The sequence below is a fragment of the Puma concolor genome, chromosome B2 (genome assembly GCF_028749965.1).
Source record: "Puma concolor isolate L17-30 chromosome B2, mPumCon1.1.hap2, whole genome shotgun sequence".
Classification (NCBI taxonomy): Eukaryota; Metazoa; Chordata; class Mammalia; order Carnivora; family Felidae; genus Puma; species Puma concolor.
Window position 1 is genome coordinate 7,593,675 of NC_141671.1, and position 20,699 is coordinate 7,614,373.

At 39.6% G+C, this 20,699-nt stretch overlaps 1 long non-coding RNA gene across 3 annotated transcripts in view; it reads right to left on the bottom strand.

The window, feature by feature from the left end:
- Window positions 1-7,900: 7,900 nt before the first annotated feature.
- Window positions 7,901-20,699, bottom strand: part of LOC147580699 (uncharacterized) — a 47,542-nt gene continuing 34,743 nt past the window's right edge. For 2 of the 3 annotated variants that reach the window (XR_015251024.1, XR_015251023.1), the window contains exons 2-3: window positions 9,116-9,277; window positions 7,906-8,113 (exon numbers count right to left, since the gene is read on the bottom strand). This is a non-coding gene — a long non-coding RNA (uncharacterized LOC147580699). Of the gene's footprint in view, window positions 8,114-9,115; window positions 9,278-20,699 lie in introns of all 3 variants that reach the window. The other variant, XR_015251022.1, reaches the window with a different exon arrangement.

A 20,699-nucleotide genomic window follows, 5' to 3' on the forward strand; every position in this document is an offset into this window, starting at 1 on the left:
TGTGTAGGCCATTTGACCTCTCTGAGCTAAAGCCTCCTGTAAAATGTCAAGATTGGATGTAATTGCCAAGACCTTTGGTAGCTTCAAAAGCCTATCAGGGCAAGAAATTGAAATCGTTAGCAGAAGGAAAATTGTACGATGCATATATACGTACTAACAACAGAATACGCTCCAGTTTTTACCGAGGGCCAGACCTTCTTCCCAAGTACTTAACATCAGTTAACACACAAAATCTTCACAAAGAAGTCTTTGAGGTGGCTTTCCTCCTTTTCGTTTTAGAGAAAGGGAAATGGAGGCTGAGACGCATCAGGGGACTTTCTCAAGGTTTGAACAGACAGACGTGCACAGCTCAAGACTCCAAGTGATCTGCCCTCTGCCGGCCTTCATCCTCCTGGCCCACCTCTTCCGACGTCTCTGCACGCAGGCCCCCCTGGATTTCTCTCTGGACCCTGAGCGCACATACTTGTTCCTGTCTCAGATCCTTTACACTATTCGCGCTCTTTCCTTGGAGGGTTCTTTCCATGGCTGGCTCCCTATCTTATGCGGGTCTCATATCAAAAACCATGGTCTTGCCCTGGTCCCTCTAGCCAAAGTCATCACGACATGCACCAACTTCTTGTTCTTCCCCGGATCTATCACCATGTGAAACAATCTCATGTCATTGCTCAGTAGTTCATTCATTCATTATTTCCTCCTGTGACTAGAATGTAAGTTCCACAAAGGCAGGGATTTTAAACTGTCATCACTGTATCTCCAATAGCTGGAACAGTAGAGGGGACAAAGTATTTATTGACTACACGAAAAACAGATGAGAGCATCAACAATGACTTTCCTATATTCAACTTAACTACTCAAAAGTATGAACACAAAAGCTACGCCCGCGATACGCTGAATCCTCTGTTATGCCGTTTGAGTAAGATTGTCAGACAAAGGAGAATTGAGTTTACTGACAATATTTAGTACTCACATTTCTCAGAATTTCTGCTTTACTGTCAATTCCTATCAAAATAATTATGTAAACATGTCTTTTTTTTTTTTTTTTTTCATTAAGCGAGTGCGTTCATTTCAGAGAGGAGTTCGGATCTTTTACTAAATCACCCAAGAAGCTGAGCGACAACATGACTCATCAAAAACATTAAGTTCACAGAATCTAATGCTTGCAAGAACCCTTACATTTTGTATTAAAATGTATATGCTTAAAGAGCGGAGCACAGGTGATGGGCAGAGACAGACGGAACAGCAACCACGCTGCGTGTCCTCTCTGGAGAAGGTAGTAAAACATTATTTTACCAGTACAGAAATAGGTGACAGTAGGCGAGTCTTGAGTACAGTCTGATTTGGGGGGCGGGGGGGAGGGTGACTTAAAGAACACAGGGAGCCCTAGACTGGAAGGTATGGAAGAGTGGAAGGTCAGAGCTTTCACCGTCCTCAAAATTCTCATGCTCGCTTCCATAAGTTACTTCAGGTAGCTTTAAAAATCCACACAATATACTAAGAAAAGATAAAAACAGGGTAAGAAATGTCATCAGGGGAAAATGACAATAGAAGAGACCCACTGAAGCCAGGGCTGAAGCGAGTACACAAGCTGCCTGTGGATACGGACTCTTGGATCCTTGCTAGATCACCTACTGACCCAACCTCTTCTGGCATCCAGGGCGAGGAGAGCCTTGCGGGGCAGAGCCACCAAGTCTAGGATTCCAGGGAAGCCCAATCAGGCGTATTAACCGTTGTGCGGATGGGGAATGGGGCCCACGACAGGCACTGCTTGGAAATCCAAGAGAATCTCCTCCCATGGGTCCTCATAAAGATGGCAGTAGGCGATGAACCAAGCCCAACAGCATCCTACACTAAGGGCAGCAATGTGTTTCCTCAGGCTGTTTTATATAAAATTACTCACTGTAGGCTGCGGCACTGCACTCAAGAAGCAATTCAATAAAAGCAGTTATTCGAGCGGCCAACGGCAGTAAGCAGTCAATTAATGCAGTTCCGGGCAGGACCACATATACTTTCCGTGGTGTGTGCATGTGCGTGTGTGCACGTGCACACACGTGTGTATAAGCACGCTTTCATTCAAGTGAGCTTTCCACAGCATTGGAGCCTCAGGGACCTCAAGGTGTACTCCTTACCAGCCAGCTACCTGGAATGCAGCTACCCTGTGTGGCGCCTTCGTGCGGAGCAAGAGGCTATCCTGGGAGGGACTAACATTTCTCAGTCGCCAAGGGAAGAGGCAAGAAGTTCCTCGAGACATAATTTTGGAAATACAGATCAAGGGACCAACAGGTCCCTGAAGTTCACCAGCAGAAGGTAGGCAGCTGAAAAAGATTAACCTGAAAATTATACACGCAGGCAAACCAATCATGCATGCCTTTCGGCATTTTAAGTCTGGGGAGAGAACCTCTGAGATGGTTCATCTTGAAGAGCAGGTCGTTCTCTGTACAACAGAGGAGAACTGACTGAAAAATATATGCCTACAGAATTAAATAAGTTAACATACTGAATATGATCAAAAATTGTAAGGGACACCTGACTGGCTCAGGGAGTGGAGTGTATGACTCTTGACCTCAGGGCTGTTGAGTTTGAGCTCCACGTTGAGTGTAGAGAGTACTTAAAACTAAAATCTTAAAGTATAAGCCAGTTGTATGTTACAGATAGTTTTCATAAAAAATAATAATAATGACTTTTGTTTCAGAGTTGTACCCCTGCCATGCACTTCAAAGAATCTAAGTGTACCTCTCTATTTTCTGCTTTAACACTCTAGAAAAACAGAATGTGTGGCTTAATATTTAATACTGATGTTGTATTTCTGTACTCAAATATCAGTTTACCTATCTTAATGCAAATATATTCTTTTTTTTAATTTTTTAAACATTTATTTGTGAGAGACAGAGAGAGAGCAAGAACAGGGGAGGGGCAAAGAAAGAGAGAGGGAGACACGGAATCTGAAGCAGGCTCCAGGCTCTAAGCTATCAGCACAGAGCCCTAGGCGGGGTTCAAACTCACACACCATGAGATCATGACCTGAGCCGAAGTTGGAAGCTCAACCGACTGAGCCACCCAGGTGCCCCTAAATATAGTAATTCAAATATTCAATATATAACTTTTTTCATAACAGACCCTCTGAACAGACCCTCTGTAGGAATCTCACAGAGGACACCATTCTTTACATCATTCGCTTCATGAGGAATCTTGCAAAACATCCCTGTCTAGGATTAGTACCCAAAATATACAAATACAAATTAGTACACAAAATATACAAAAGGTACAAATTGTACCTCTTGAACAACTCGTTTATTTTTAAAAATTTTTTAACGTTTATTTATTTTTGAGAGACACAGAGAGACAGAGTGTGAGCAGGGGAGGGACAGAGAGAGAGGGAGACACAGAATCCGAAGAAAGCTCCAGGCTCCGAGCTGTCCGCACAGAGCCCGACGCGGGGCTCAAACTCACGAACTGTGCAATCATGACCTGAGCCAAAGTTGGACACTTAACTGACTGAGCCACCCAGGCACCCCTACAATTGGTCTATTTTTAAACACATAAACTCTGTGAACCATGGAATTGCCCAGGTTAAAATTTTTCAGTTAATTGGCAAAAAGCTTAGTGATGACTTTTTGGTGTATTTGTAGCAAGTGTATAATATACATTTAGTATTCTTGTCATTGTTTATCTTTTAAAGTTTAAGTTATTTTTTAAAATTTTATTTTAGAAAGACCGTATGCACATGTGCATGCACACGTGAGGGTGAGGGAAGGGGAGAGGGAGAGGGAGAGAAAGAGAGAGAGAGAGAGAGAGAGAGAGAGAGAGAGAGAGAAAGAGAGAGAGAGAAAGAGAGAGAGAGAGAGAGAGAGAGAGAGAGAGAGAAAATCCCAAGTAGGCTCCACACTCAGCCTGGAACCCCTGGAATCATGACCTGAGTGGATATCAAGAGTCAGAGGCTCAACCAACTAAGCTACCCAGGTGCCCCAAGTTTAAATTATTCATAATGTAATTTATTTTGAGTGATGTTTTGCTAGATTTTCTTGGTGTGTTTTAGGACTGCTTTATTTTTTTACTTTTTATTTTTTTAAAGCAGTTTCATTTTTTTTAAAGATTTTATTTCCATGCAATACCTACACCCGACGTGGGGCTCAAACTCACAACCCTGAGATTGAGAGTCTCACGGCCCACCAACTGAGCCAGCCAGGCGCCCCTCAAGTCTGCTTTAGATGTACAATAGAATTGACTTGCGAGTCTGTTTTCTCTTTACATACGGTATGGGATTAAGTAGGCTGCTTTATTTAAAAAATAAATAAAGATAACTAATCAGATAACTAATAATCTAATCAGTGGAAGACCTGGAGGACAAGGAAATATATATATATTGTGTACTTACGTTTCTATTACTTTGAAATAGAATTGGAGAGTATAACTCTCAAATATCCTTAACATTTTTAAAATAAAACTAAGTGGATTTCCGTTAAGGTGTTGGCTTTTTAGTATGTTGAGGGGAGAAGGGGTTGTTTGCTGTTTTTTCAAAAACTATCAGACAAAGCCTAACTGTGAAATAAAATGAGATTCAAAATTTTAGTACGCATTGAATGTAACTGAGCAGTCTATTCATTTGTTTAGAATTTGAATCTTTTGTGAAAGTGTTTACTCTTAATATCTTAATGTTTTTGCCTTATATCATAAAGAAATCATTTTCTCCAATTATTATATCCCAAAATACCCCTCAAGAGATTTATCATAGTATTACTTTATGTTTTGGCAGCCTCTAGAACAGAGAATGAATTTAGCAGGGATATGAATATGGTGATATTTTTTAAGTCTTCTAATATTTGCTAACTCACAGTGCTCTGATTTACTCACCGTTTGAATCTAAGTATTTAAATAACCTTAATAGGAGCAAATTAAGTAAAAATATTCAAGGGACATCTGGGTGTCTCAGTAGGTTAAGTGTCCAACTTGGGCTCAGGTCATGATCTCATGGTTCCTGAGTTTGAGCCCCGTATCAATTTCTCTGCTGTCAGTGCAGAGCCCACGTTGGATCCTCTGTCCCCCACTCTCTCTCTCTCAAAAGTAAATAAACATAAAAAATATATATTCAAATAAATTTCTTAAACTCCCATCTCAAAATTTCTAGTGTAGCAATTTTCTCAAAGTGTTTACTGTAACATCAATTTTCTATTACAATCTTTTTATTGAAAATATTCAATAACATTAGTTGATAATGATCAACAATCATTACCCAAACAACGTGGACAAGAAGGAAACTGATAGAGAAGCAAAAGAAGCAAATGTGAACAAAAGGAAATTGAGGGAGATTAATCTGTTAAGCAAATATGCTCTAACTTCTCAGAAGTAACTGCAAAGCTTTTGTACACGATGTCTTCCAATGGCAGAGAGGTGGCCCGGAAATATTTTCTTCATTAGCCAAATCAAGCTTTAGGCAGCAAATGACAGTATTCTTTGTACTTTTTATGGTGACAAGAACAGTCAGGATAGGAGTTTAAGATAATGTGACTAATTTCACAATCACATGGAAGAAACAATCTCATTGTCTTATAGTCACATTTCACTCAGGACACAAAAACCCAACTTGGGGCTGAGTTTCCATCTCTCACAGTTTCTTTGTGTTTCTGGTTGTTTGTTTCTTTGTTCCAAATTCTATCCATGTATAAGAACAATATGGTTTAAAAAATCTAGAATTTATGGGGCAATCCTACATAATTAGAATGTATAGATTTTATTTCTGTGGCCCCAGTAATCAGGAAAATGAACCTGTGGAAATGCATTCATCGGGCCTCAGCAAGTGAACTCATCAAGCAAACATATAAAGGAAGGGACACCAGAGCTCCTTAGGCAGCTTGGTTTGTCAAGCATCTGACTCTTGGCTTTGTCTCAGGTCATGATCTCGTTGTTCATGGGTTCAAGCCTCACACTGGGCTCTGCACTGACAGTAAGAGGCTGCTTGGGATTCTCTGCCCCTCTCTCTTCCCCCCCCTCCCCCCCTCAAAATAAAGAAACACCAATAAATAAAGGGGGTTTCCTGGGTGGCTCAGTCGATTAAGTGTCCGACTTTGAATCAGGTCACGACCTCACGGTTTCTGAATTCGAACCTGCATCGGGTTCTGTGCTGACAGCTCAGAGCCTGGAGCCTGCCTCGGATTCTGTGTCTTCCTCTCTCTCTGTCCCTCTGTTGTGCACGCTCTCTCTCTCTCTCTCTCTCCCTTAAAAATAATAAATGGTAAAAAAAAAAAAAAAAAAAAAAAAAAAAAAAGTCCTATAAAAAAAATAAATGAAGGAAGGAGTGTTACCTGACATCCAGGCACTCTGAGTATACAGCTTAAAACCACTTTATAAATACGGTAATCAATACCAGCGAAATTAGTAAGTGGTGATAAATTAATGGACTTGTCCAAGTGCAACTTTCACTATAAATAGTCATTGAATTTTTCCATCACCTGAGAAACCATGTACCTCTGCCTAGGACCTGAACTAATTACTTCAAAATAGTTGGATATGGTACATATTCGATTGACCTTTAGCAAAAAGCTACACACCAACATATGAACCAACTCTGAAATTAAGCATGAAGGATAAAAATGTATATTGAGGGGCGCCTGGGTGGCGCAGTCGGTTAAGCGTCCGACTTCAGCCAGGTCACGATCTCCCGGTCCGTGAGTTCGAGCCCCGCGTCAGGCTCTGGGCTGATGGCTCAGAGCCTGGAGCCTGTTTCCGATTCTGTGTCTCCCTCTCTCTCTGCCCCTCCCCCGTTCATGCTCTGTCTCTCTCTGTCCCAAAAATAAATAAACGTTGAAAAAAAAATTAAAAAAAAATGTATATTGAAAAGAATCTTCTTTCAAATGAGCACAAGAATAAAAACATAAACTCCAGCTTCATTTTTGTTTCTACCAACTAAATCTCCATTGTTCCACTTATTTCTGGAGTTCCAAATTTACAACTAGACAGTTTTCTGATCTCACAAGACATCCTTAATATTTTTAGTTCTCTCTCATTTCCCTTGACTCTAGGAATCTCAAGAAGACAATTCTAGAGATGGGGAAAAAATACCGGTTATCATAGTCTCGCCCACAGAGAAATGGTTGAGACCTAGAAAACAGATATTCCCCTAAAAAGGATGAAAAGAGCAAATGTTCTAGAAACAGGCATTATAGAACACGCACATTTAGAAGAGTGTAAAAGAAAAGTACCAAGATAAGGAGCAACCCAAATGAGAGAAGACAAATCAGAATCAATGCCATAAAAGCCAACTGTTTAGAGAAGCAAGGAATAGTCAAAAATATTGAAATCGACGGAGATGCTATGGAGAACGAACACTGAGCAAAGGCCGCTGCACATGGTTAAAACAATATATTAATGATATTCTAGAGCAGAGTCTCAGTGAAAATATATAGAATGAATTTAGGTCATAAGGCTATAAAGTAGAGACATCAAAATAAGATGTTGACTATTCGAGAACTGTGGTAGTCAAAGAAATACGGCAATCACCTCTTCTATGTTCCAAGAACCCCAGCAGATGCCTGAAACAACAGATAATACCAAACCCTACATACACTTTTTTCTATATATACACACCTATGGTCAAGTTTACTTTCTTTTTTTTTTTTAATTTTTTTTTTTTCAACGTTTATTTATTTTTGGGACAGAGAGAGACAGAGCATGAACGGGGGAGGGGCAGAGAGAGAGGGAGACACAGAATTGGAAACAGGCTCCAGGCTCTGAGCCATCAGCCCAGAGCCCGACGTGGGGCTCGAACTCACGGACCGCGAGATCGTGACCTGGCTGAAGTCGGATGCTTAACCGACTGCGCCACCCAGGCGCCCCTAAGTTTACTTTCTAAGTTAGACACGATAATAATGGTGACTAATGAAATAAAACAATTACAACAATACGCCATAAAGTTAAGTGAATGTGATCTCTGTCCCAAAATATATTATACTGTACTCACCTTCTTGTGATGATGGGAGATGATAAGATGTTTACATGACGCGATGAAATGAGGTGAATGACGTAGGCATTGTGACACAGCGTCAGGCTGCTACTGATCTTCCGACGGTTTGCCAGGAGGATCATCTGTTTCCGGGTCTTGGTTGACCACCAGTAATTGAAACTGCAGAAAGTCAAAGTGCAGATAATGGGGGGACTCCTGTAAAATGCCACACTCAGATAAAAATATATCGTTATGAGACATTATTCACATCCCTCCTCGGTGTGGAAAGCTCTTATCTTTGGCCTAGATTTATCCACTATGTATTTATTTCAATGACTTCTTTCATTTCATTACTATTCTAAATATAATATTCTGTGCTTTTTAAAAATACACACTGGGGCTTGTTCACCTGGATAGGGTATGAAGTCCCAAATAGTGACACGTTTCAAAAGATCACTTGAGTTATTTTCATTTAAAGACAACTGAACAATTATGACTCTCATATAGTAAATACCTAGCACGGGTTCATGCTCGCTCAATATTCTTCACAACTAATTATATGATGCTTTATAAACTATGGTGCTTTGCATTCTGTTTTTAAAATTTAACTCGAGAGTTACATATAACTCTATTGGATAACCATAATAAGTTCAAAATGAAATTGAAAAAGTACACCACAAATAAAATCCAAAAGATATTAAAATTCTGTTTAAAAAGCACTGTTCAACACCATAAGTAACATCCCTTTATGGTACACTTAGTAATAAAATTAATGAGGCAGAGTCCTAAAATATCTCTAACAACCCCTCCTGTGTACCTATTATGCAAACTCATGATTTCTCATTTCTTGTAGGAATTTTAACTAGAAAAGAGTCTAAAATTTGGGTGGGTGTCCATTCAACTACTTATAAAAAATTTATAGTCAGATTATTGCTATAAGTGTACATCAATATGTAAGACTGTAAGACAAATATATTTTAGTCTATATTTTATTGTTATAGAGGGGTGGGGAGAAGAGAGTGACCTGGTGGCTAGGTAGAAAAAGGCACTGAAAAAGGTAAACTATCAGTTGCTACAGGGTAAAGTAAATTATAGTTCCCCATGACATTTGTTGCTAATTATAACAATCATCTTCCTAGACAACAGGAGGATAATGATACTCAATCAAGAGCAAGTACTCACAATTTCCTCCCCAGGTCCCACAGCCCCACTGGATTCTGCTCGTGTGTCCTTCTCCAAGCGGAAACTGGATCATTCTTTCTTGAATTTGTTTGAAACCATCCTTTAACCCTTTTTTCTAGTGTATTACCAAAGAGCTCTTTGTTTTCAGATTGAGCAATCTGACTGAAAAAAAAAAAAAAATGACAAAGGGAGAGACAAGAAGGAGTCTATTCAAAGTAGGAAGATACACATGAAGAAAAAAAGCAAGATAGACATCTAAAAACAATACACTGTCATAAATTAAATATGATAACAGCATACTTAGGAGTTGACTTCTATGCTGTGTTGAATAATTCTCAAGGCCTAATACACAAAAGAATGTCTAGCCTTTGTCTTGAGCCTAAAATATGTCTGAAGCCACGAATCTCAATGCTAACCCTTAAATGGAAAAACACACCTGAAAACATAATTATCGAAGACTAGACAAATATCATTCTAAATAACATTGTCCCCAATTTTCCGGTACAATTTTCATGTACTTTGATATGTATGTGAAGTACGTACTTAATTCTCATGTGTTTTCTATACTAAAGGCAATTCTTTAAGTATATGAGCAAATATAAATTAACCAGATGTTTTCATAAAGCTTGAAATACTATATTGTTTAATACCATAAATGTATAACCAGGGGAAAATTGTGTGCTCTGATTTTGGGTTGATGAAATATAGACCTCAACCACATCAAGAGATACACAGCAAATGCTGACCAGAGGTTCTCACTGTTGAGTGAGGACAAAGACCAAGTACGTTTAAATTGCAGTAGGTAGAATTCTGAGCAAACAAAAAGAAATCTTTGATGTGTCTCTACAAAAGGTGGTTAATGGATTTAGTTTGATCTGTGATTCAAAGAAAAAGCCATTCATTATCATCACTGCTATTATGGTCAACATGGCCAGCCCTGACACCATCATCATCAATATTTATATTCAAAATCTCTACATAGTCTCTAATATCATGAACAATACCACGCACTGGGTAATTCACTTGCTAGGACATGACCAAGTAAAACAAGATTCGGAGGCAAGGACGGACACAGTTCATGTGAGACTAGAAGCTCATACGTTTCGGGGTTCCTACTTTTTTTTTTTTTTTTTAATTTTTTTTTTTTCAACGTTTATTTATTTTTGGGACAGAGAGAGACAGAGCATGAATGGGGGAGGGGCAGAGAGAGAGGGAGACACAGAATCGGAAACAGGCTCCAGGCTCTGAGCCATCAGGCCAGAGCCCGACGCGGGGCTCGAACTCGCGGACCGCGAGATCGTGACCTGGCTGAAGTCGGACGCTTAACCGACTGCGCCACCCAGGCGCCCCTCGGGGTTCCTACTTTAAGAGAAAAATACAAAATGGTGGATATAAAATTAGGTATAAACATAAACCGTTGAAACGAAACCAGTAAAATGCAACAGATTTCAAAATGTAAAAGCTGACCAATACCACAAACATAATAAACTCAAGGAAAACAAACATTTGTATTAATAACCTGTCAGACTCTGTGGTAACCGCAGTAAGTTTTGCCTACATTTTTTTTTTTTTTTGGTCCCAACCTCTTTGATTCCCTGTTGTAAAGATGTTAGATAGCTAATTTAGTCTCTACTTGAACATGGTTAATAAAATGTTATTTTCTATTAATAGTTCAGAAAGGACCCTTTTTGCTTTTTGATGCATTATCAGTAATTTAAAGTTTTGCTAGTAAGTTGGGAAAACCTGTATCAGGTCCTTGCACACATGAATATGGAATTTAGAACAATTTTGTGCAGACAAGGTCCTGGATCTCCACATTTATATATTGTAAACCGTATTTTTTCCTCCAGTAGCCACATAGGTCCAGGCTTACTGCCACAGTACATGTTCACATGGCTTTGATACTTCCCACTGAGAAGCAGGTGACAACAGGTACACAGAAGTAATCCCAGAAGTCATTCCTAAAGCAAGGTGACCACCACTGACTTAACTATACAAGAAAGGGAATCACATAAACCGATACGACGAATCCAAACTAAACGTACCACTGGCCCAGCTTCTCTGTGATTCCTAAATTTGACATTAAAAAATATTTGGGGTCGGGGGCACCTGGATGGCTCAGTTAAGTGCCAACTCTTATTGCGGCTCAGGTCATGATCTCACAGTTTGTGGGTTCAAGTCCCGTGTTGGGCTCTGCACTGCCTGTGTGGAGCCTGCTTGGGATTCTCTCTTTCCCTCTCTCTCTGCCCCCTCCCTTGTTCTCTCCCCCCTTCAAAATAAATACACAAAACTTAAAAAAATATATTTATTGTATGTCAGTTACAATTTTGTTTTTATAAGTCAAATATCAGTCCAAATCTAACCAGGGCACAGAAAACACACAGTCGAACAGAGAAGTTCTGATATAAATAATAATTAATGACTGAGTTTTGTGAGCTCTTCTCCCTATGGCCCTGCAGGGTCACTGTACTTTATACGAATTAATGGCATGGGACAACTAATTTAAGAGTCTTTCATAAATAAAAGCTGCCTAACTCTAAAAAGGAATATAATGAAGGGCAATGAGAGAGATGTAAGGAAAACTCTACAAAAACAAAAGTAAGTTGGAGGAAGAGTATTCAAGGAGGGATAAACTTGGAAACCACGCCTTCTTCAAGCCTGAATACAGACCTTATTGGAAAGTCGGTCTTGGGGCGCCTGGGTGGCTCGGTCAGTTAAGCGTCCGACTTGGGCTCAGGTCATGATCTAGCGGTCTGTGAGTTCGAGCCCCGCGTCAGGCTCTGCGCTGACAGCTCAGAGCCTGGAGCCTGTTTCAGATTCTGTGTCTCCCTCTCTCTCTGATCCTCCCCCATTCATGCTCTGTCTCTGTCTCAAAAACAAATAAACGTTTAAAAAATTTTTTTTTAAAAAAGGAAAGTCGGTCTTACCGACCACCCCATGACAGAGAAGATAACTGGGTTACCTAAGCCAGAGATGCTAAGGAGAAGGAAGGAAGGAGGGAGGGAATGACCAACCACAGTCTCACAGTTGCAGGTGAAACGATGCTGGTGAATGAGAGTACAAAAGGAGTCAAGGTGTTGGGGGTGCACTCACCGAAGGCGTGGGGTGCTAAATTAAGTGGAGTTTATCCCAGAATATCAGTCTGGTTGAACATTAAAAATCAAAGTCAAGGGCGCCTGGGCGGCTCAGTCGGTTGAACCTCTCTCTGGCTCTTGATTTCCGCTCAGGTCATGATCTCATGGTTCAGGAGTTCAAGCCCTGCGTGGGGCTTTGCGCTGACAGTGCTGATTTTCGCTCTCCCCCTCTTTGCCCCTCTCCCACTTGTACTTTCTCTCAAAATAAACTTAAAAAAAAAAATCAAGGTCATTCACGTATTAACTGATGAACACACACACACACACACGCACACACAATTTCAATAGATGCAGAAAAAAAAAAAGCTGGGATACGCAGTGTCTATGTCAGGAAGGCTGTGGAGAATGACCCCGCGGAATACACACGGGAAGAGGCTGGGGCGGGCGGGGGGGGGGGGGGGGGGGGGGAGGGGGGAAGCTTGTGCAGAGGAGGTTGGAGCGCTGGGACCCCGTGGATCAAAAAGGCTGAGTGACACCCGGAGCATATGGTGCCCGTGTCAGCAGCACCACAGTGAGTGCGCACAGCGGCGGGGGCGACACGAGGCTGACAACCGCGCAGCAGGGGCACAGACGCAGCACAGCACGCTGGAACTGTGACGTCTGCAGCTGCAAGCGAGCTGAAATGTTACCAGACCTGCAGGCTGACGAGCCAGCCTGCCACAGATGTCTCCGTATGTGTACGTGCGCGTATACACAAGTACATTGGGGCGGGGGCGTGCACGTGTGAGCATGGGAAGTGTCTTCTTCGCGGGATAGACCTTTTACATACAGAACGGGGCGTCCCTTCCTCGTGCCTCCGTTCCCCCGCACGGCGATGCAGCGGAGCATCCCGTGCTCTATTTCCACATGTGCAAACTGTCCCAAATGTCCAAAGGAAAATGCACCGCGATGCCCTGTACACACGCACCCTGTGCACAGAAAGGGGCTTTGCCCCACAAGAGAAGAACTCGAAAATGAACAAACTCAAAGCGTATACGGGGCTGCTGGCAGACGAGCCATCCTCCCCTTTAGAAAGACCTTTGCTCCAGAATATAAACAAATCCTCTCTGGAGATCCCCTCCTCTCTCCCTTCTATATAACCACCTGGAGTATAAACAAATGTAAACAAATAGCTCTCCGGAGATAAATCGCTATCTCTCCCCGGATATCTCTATCTTTATAGTTCTATTCAATCATCCTTTAACTCAGGTGCCAGAATTCTTTGCTCAAAAGCCCTCACTGCAAAAATGGGAAAATATACATGGAGCATGGACTCCCAACAGGAACCAGGAAGAAACTTCACTCCTCCATAATGCCCTCCAGTGCCTTCTTTCAACAAAGCTTATTATCACAACTGCTGCAAAGGAGAAATATTTAAAGCTCACAGAGCAGGTAAAGAAGAGTAGATTTTAAGCTGAGAGGTAATGAACTGATAACTGGAACGCCTAATAAAAATATTATAAACTTTATGCCTGTAAGTTTGAGAACTAGATGAAATGGACAAATGCCTTAAGACACAAGCTACTCAAGGTCACAGAAGAAGAAACAGCCTGTACAGCACTGTATCTATTAAGAAATTAAATTTGTTAACTTCAAATCTTCCCACAAAGAAAACTCCATCCACATGGATTTTTAGTAGTCAGTTCTTTCAGACACTGAGGGAAGAAATAAAACATACATCTCAACTGATTTTGTGATAACAGCATCACTCTGGATCCAAAATCAAATACATTACAAGAATAAAAAACCTCAGACCAGTATCCCAAGAGAACACAAATGCAAAAAGTGTTTAACCCTATAGCAAATCAAATCCATCTATCTATCTATCTATCTATCTATCTATATCTATCTATTTTTTAAGATAATGCATTATAACTAAGTGGAGTTTATCCCAGCATATGTCTGGTTTAACATTAAAAAAAATCAATGTCATTCACCACATTAACTGATGAACACACACACATTGCAATAGATGCAGAAAAAAACATTGACAAAACTCAAATCCATTCCTGGTTTAAAAAACCAACCAAACAAACAAACACCTCTCAGGAAAGTTGCACCAGAAGAAAACTTCAACATGATAATATCTACAAAAAATGTGCAGTCGACATCACACTTAGTGGTGAAATACTTAGTGCTCTCCACCTAAAATATTAACAAAGAAATGACATCTGCTGTCACCACATGAACTCATCATTTTACCGGAGGTTTAAGCCAGTGCAATAAGATAAGAAAAAATAAATAAAAGTCATCCAGATTGGAAATGTAGAAGTTAAACTACCACTAATTCCAGATGACATGACCATCTATATAGAAAATCCTACGAAATCTACCCACAAAAATCTAGAACTAAAAATCGGGTTTAACAGGATCATGAGATCCAAGTTCAATACTAAAACAAAAACAAAAACAAACTATTGTAATTTTATAGACTGGTAATAAATACTCAGAAAGTGAAACTGAAACAGGCAATACTATTTATATAAATGTCAAAAATAGGAAAGATTTAAATACAAATATGACAAAAGATATACAAAACCTGCATGCTGAGAAATCCAGAACTTTGCAGAGAGAAATTAAAGAACACCTAAATAAATGGGAGAGATGCACTGTGTTCACAGATCAGAAAACTCAATATCATCAGGTTACCACATGTCCCCAAACTGATTTAGACATTCGGTGCACTTCCAATAAAAGTCTCAGCAGGCTTCCCTCTAGATATTAACAAGCTGACTCTAACATTTCTATGAAAATTCAAAAGATCTAAAATATCCAAAACTACTTTAGGATAAATAGAAGAACAAATGTGAAGGGCTTATACTAACTTCAACACATATTATAAAACTATAGGAATCAAGACAAAGTGGAATTAACATACAGGGGCACAACCATATCAATGAAACAGAGTTGTTTACTTCAGAAATAAACCCCACACAGGGAATCAAATGCTTTTTAACAAAGTTTTAAGGGACAGGAAGAACAACGTTTTAACAAATAGTGCTGGAAAAATTGGATATCCACATTGCAAAGAACAAAAAATAACTCTGAACCAAACTTCATGCTACATACGAGTTTGCAGAGGAATTACAACGGGAAACAAGACATTGTTTTTTGGGGTAGTGTTATGATGACTAATTTGGTTTTGGTGGGGGATTATGTGTATCAAACTTACCAAATTATATACTTAAAATATGTGCAGTTTGTTAAATATCAATTGTACTTCAATAAAGTTACTTTAAAAACAAGTACATTAATCTAGGCTTAACAATTAACTATCTTTTTAATACATGCATTCATATATACAAGTGCACATCAGATATATTTAACAGATACTTGTATTCATAAAAGAGAATGGCTCTTGTCACCATTTGTTGGCCCTCATCACAAATTTATACTAGCATTTTATAAAAGATGAAATATTTCCACATGTGTACATAGCATTCTAAGTGAAAAAGCACTGTTTGGTGGAAATTAAGAAGAGATTTTGTGTGCTTTGCTTGGCTTCATTTAGTTGGAGAGAATAACAGAGCTGACTGGCCACCAAAGCATTCCTATCATCACCAGAGATGCCTACATAGTTGTTTTCACCGAGGATCAGCAAGGACATTGACCCAAGTTTCAGAAATGAAACTCCCACAATTTGATGTGTGCTACGAGAACATGGGACACAGTAGGGTTAATCAGACTCTCAACCGTAAGGGATTTTAGACAGCATCTCATCAAACCCTTCATGTACTATGAGTGAAGAAACCGAGGTCAAGGGAGATTAAATGATGGGTCCAAGTCTTCATAATGGCAGAGTCAAATCTAGAATCCCATGTTTCCGGTGGCCAAATTCTGAACCTTTTTCTTACTACCCTAACATCATCCTTCGAGAATCCCCCCCCCCCAATACCCATTTATCATATCCACACAGAAAAGCACCTTCTTACATTCTGCTTTATTTAAGTGCATTTTTGTTTAATTGTAATGAAAAATATCCCTGCAATCTTTTCTATTGTCAAACCCATCTGCAGACTCCAGATTTGACCTTTTGGAAAATTAGCTATTTAATTTATACACACTCGGGACAATGTCCCCTGATTTTGTTCCTGTCTCTTTGTAACTCATTTTTCATTATCCATGGTGAAGACAATAGTCTCTGTCCTTCATCTGGAATAATTGTTTTGAAACCCTCTTCTAAAACAAAAGCACCAGGTTAAGAGTAGTTTCTGTAACAATAGACTCTTTAAATATAAGAAAAATATGCAAATCCCAGGAACCTCTTAATCATATTAGTGCAATCCAGGTAGAATTAAATTAATTTTATATTTAAATACTCCTTTTTTTTCTGATTTCAAAGGCATTTCATGCTCACCAAAGAAACTGCAGAAAACAGAGAAAAGATTTAGAAAGATAAAAATCACCCATAAACTACTCAACCAGGTAGAGCCATTATTAACATCTGGCATTTACTCAATTGTGTAATTAGATCAATACACATATAACAAAAGATATTTAACTAAAAAGCTATAGATATAATTATCAAGAAAGAAATCTTCTCACATCTAAGTTTTGTATCTTTTTTCATAACACAGAATCCTTTTCCCACCACTAAAATTATTTGAATTATTTGTAATATCATTCTTAAGAAATGCACATTGTTCAACCACACTGCTATAGTATTATTTCATCTTTCTGTCATTGCTGGACATATAGGTACTTTTTAAGCTTTTAAATGAGGCCAACGAGATCCATATCAATCTTTATTAATAAGCATTTCTGATTTTTTTTCATAGGATATATTTCTGGACACACTTTTAAAAGTTTAAAATTTGCCAATAATGGATGATCATATAAGCTCATTCAAGCCTACATAAAGTTCTTCTTTAGGAAGAATGTGTGACAAGTGGACTTGGAAAGAAAGAATGGAATGCATATAAAATGTCTTTTCCACGCATAAGTAACTAGCAGGAATAGAAGCTAATTTTAAACATTTTGCTTTATTTCCCTTTATAGTAATAGCGGAATAATATTTGCACACAAATTCCCAGTATCTGGACATTAGGGTGGATTTGAAACTGAAAAACTGTCATTGCCTAAAAGACGAGTTCCTAGAAGATCTATTTAAGATAAATTTTTAATAAAGGCATAAGCACATGGTGTCACCATGGTGATAAAAGGAAGCTGGGAATACCATCTGACGGAATATAGGTTGAATAAAAAATAGGTTGGTGATAGAGTTGAAGAGGTTCAGCTGAAGAAAGGATCAGAAGCAAAAGCAGAGGGGTTCTCTAATGAAGGGAAAAAAATTAAAAAAAAATCAGAGGTATTAGTTTCCAATTAAATCATGTAAATGCCACATGTAATTTTCTTTCTCAGTTTGTGTATACTTATTAAACCTTGGGCCAGCTAAGCAGTCTATAGTTCATATTCCTAGCACTCCGTGGGCAAATCTCAAAAACAAGAGACAAACCGATCTTTTCCAAGGATGCCTCTTACAATGTACCATGTGGCTTTGTTGTCACTGATAGCTAATTCTATCAGGGCACAGGGATGGAAATGGGGAGTTCTGCTCTTCACCTCAAGCTGTTGGCTACACTCAGACATTCTCAAGGTATAATGAGACCCCTGCCTAAGAAGATAGAACAAAAGAGAGCCTTAAAGAAAAATAATGATTCTTTCCCCCTGCTCGTTCCTGGGGCTGAGAATCTGTGTGGATGTTGTATAGGCATAATTAGCTGGAAAAAAATGTTCATTATGGTTTCTTCTCCCCTTCGAAGGTGAAGTGGAATAGGAAGATGGCCAAGAACGTGAGCCTGGATACTGGGCCTTTCACTTTGGAGAAATCTGTGATCGGGACAAAGGTACTTAATTTCTCGAAGTCTTAGATTCTTCATCTGTCGAATTAGGCGAATGCCTCACAGAGTTGTCATCAGGATCAAAGTACGTAGCAGAGCACTTAGTACATAATGTATACCTGATAAATTACAGTATTCATTATCATTAGCGTTCCATATGGATTAGCTTGGGAGATACAGAAATATTTCCCAAGTATCATTTATAATCATATGGTAGAAAGTGGATCAAAATCTAAGACGGTCTGATAATTACTGGAGGGGAAGACTTTTTAGTCAACGCCCTTTCATTTTTCTTAAGTATTTCGATTGCGCTTGCTTTAAGTACATTTGCCAATATATACATCACCTTGCAGACTGAGGAATCTGCTACAATGACATTTCAACCTCTGGAACTGTGCTGTCTCAGCCTAAGAAGTGAATATGCCCAAATTTACTGAACATAATCAGTACTTTTCACACAATAATGTTCGTATGAAATCACCTGGGAAATCTGACTAAAAACACAGATTCCGATTCAGGGGCTCTTGAGATTATAGGTGATGGTGATAGGCTATCCTGGTCACCACACATTGAGTCAAGGACAAAACCAGGGGGTGCTTGGGGGGCCCCAACGCACATCTGGCAATGCCTGGAGACACTCTGCGTTGTCACAACTGGGGTAGGTGCCACTGGCATCTGGTGGGTAGAGGCCAGGGTGCTGTTAGACATTCCACCATGCACAGGACAGTCTCAACCACCAAGAATTACTGTCCCAAATGTAAAGTCCAAAATCTCAGTAGGGCCACACTTGAAAAACTCGGGACTAAACCAATCTGAGGATCTTTTCCATTTAACAAAAATATATCGTAGGAGGAATAAAATCTATTGTGTTTTATTCATATCTACGTTCGTCCAACAAAACCCAAAAAACAAAAACCAAGCAAAGAAAAAACGGACGGTGGGGGTGAGGATGGAAAGAGTAAAAATGTGTGTTCATACCTAAATAATGAGCCACAATGGAAGCCACAGAGCCCACAGTGGGTCACTGCAACCTAATACACCACTCAGGGTTGGGGCTATAGTTCCGGCATCTGCACTGATGGTTTTGAAGCCACAGATCCTGGGCATAAATGAGGAGCAGGCAGGCACGAGGTCCACATAACAGTCTGCCCTGAGTAGACACAGATAGCTGCCCGGATATAACAGGAACACAGCACCTACTGATCTCAGGCATGGGACCTATGTTCCCTCTGACTGTAGAGACGAAGGCCAAACCCCATGAAAATGGATCCACAATCTAGGCATAAACACACTGTCTCAAATCGCCCTTTTCTAAACTGATATTCTCTCCTACTGACATTTGACAAATTATTATTTGATAAACTAAGTTTTGATAGAATAAAACCGACCAACATGTTTATCAATAGTCTTCTTTTTCCTGAATTTTCTTTTAAATTCATCAAGGAGTTTACTTTTATAAGTTGCCTTGAAGATTTCACATCGATATTTTCATTAGGAAAATCATAATCAACACCAACTGTATTAAGAACTTAATTGACCCACTTGGGCAATCATTTCATGTAACAAAATAATTTATCTTAGGGCAAGAGAAAGATGAAAGACAGAGGTTGGAGTTTAAACAGCAGACAAATCAAAACGACAGAGAGGGTTTATCATTTGTAAATGGTATCGCAAACGTTCCTTGGAAAGAAGAAAAAAGGCGCTGGTATTCTGAACGCAACACTGATCTCCGTGGAAATCTGAATGCTGCCTTGCATAGAGGGCCACTTACCTGTTATCATGAGACTTCCAGTCTACAGCCATACCACCCAGAATGTGCCCGATCTGGTCTGATATCATGACACCTCCAAGGCATCCAAACACGGCAGCCTACAATGTGGTAACAAGTGCCCTGTCTCTGTTTCTCCAGCAGAAACGTAAGGTACATTTCCCACATTTGATGTATTCAGAGGACTAAAAATGAACTTATCCACAAAAGCCCAATAGGCTGGACGGTAACAACTATTGAACTTTGTAAGAAGTTATACTTTTTGGTTGTTTACATAAGATCAAAGTATTTTTAAAACAGCCTCAGACAAAAAGGAGAATATCAATGGAATTCAGAAATCAGGAGGCTAATAAGTGTGTGTGTGTGTGTGTGTGTGTGTGTGTAATCCAAAATTTGAAGAGTATATCTATATGGAGTAACTTCAATAAGGTCCGAAAAATATGAAAATGTTATCTCCTTTAAATACTCTGACCTTTCTCCAATTTCCAAGTCAGTTAATCGGTACTATTAAGCACATGTTATGTTGGACAGGACCAGGTCTGTAACCAAATGCTATGATGGAAAAAGGCCTAAATTCCTTTTAAATGACATGGAGTGAAGGTCCTGGGAGTGAATCATCCATGAAGATTTCTTTTTTCTAATCTACTGAGCGAGAGGGAGTAAAAAGACCTCAGAAAAGACCTTCTTCACTTTGTCTTGTGTTGCTTAACGGAAATGGAGAAAGCCTTATTTTAAAATGTTTTATGAGCTTACCGCCACTGGCTAATAACAGCGGTGGGCGGTCTCTGAAATTTGTCCAAACTTCATAACAGCGGAAACGATGAGGTCCCCATGCTAATTAAAGTTAAATGTGCCTCCCTGTC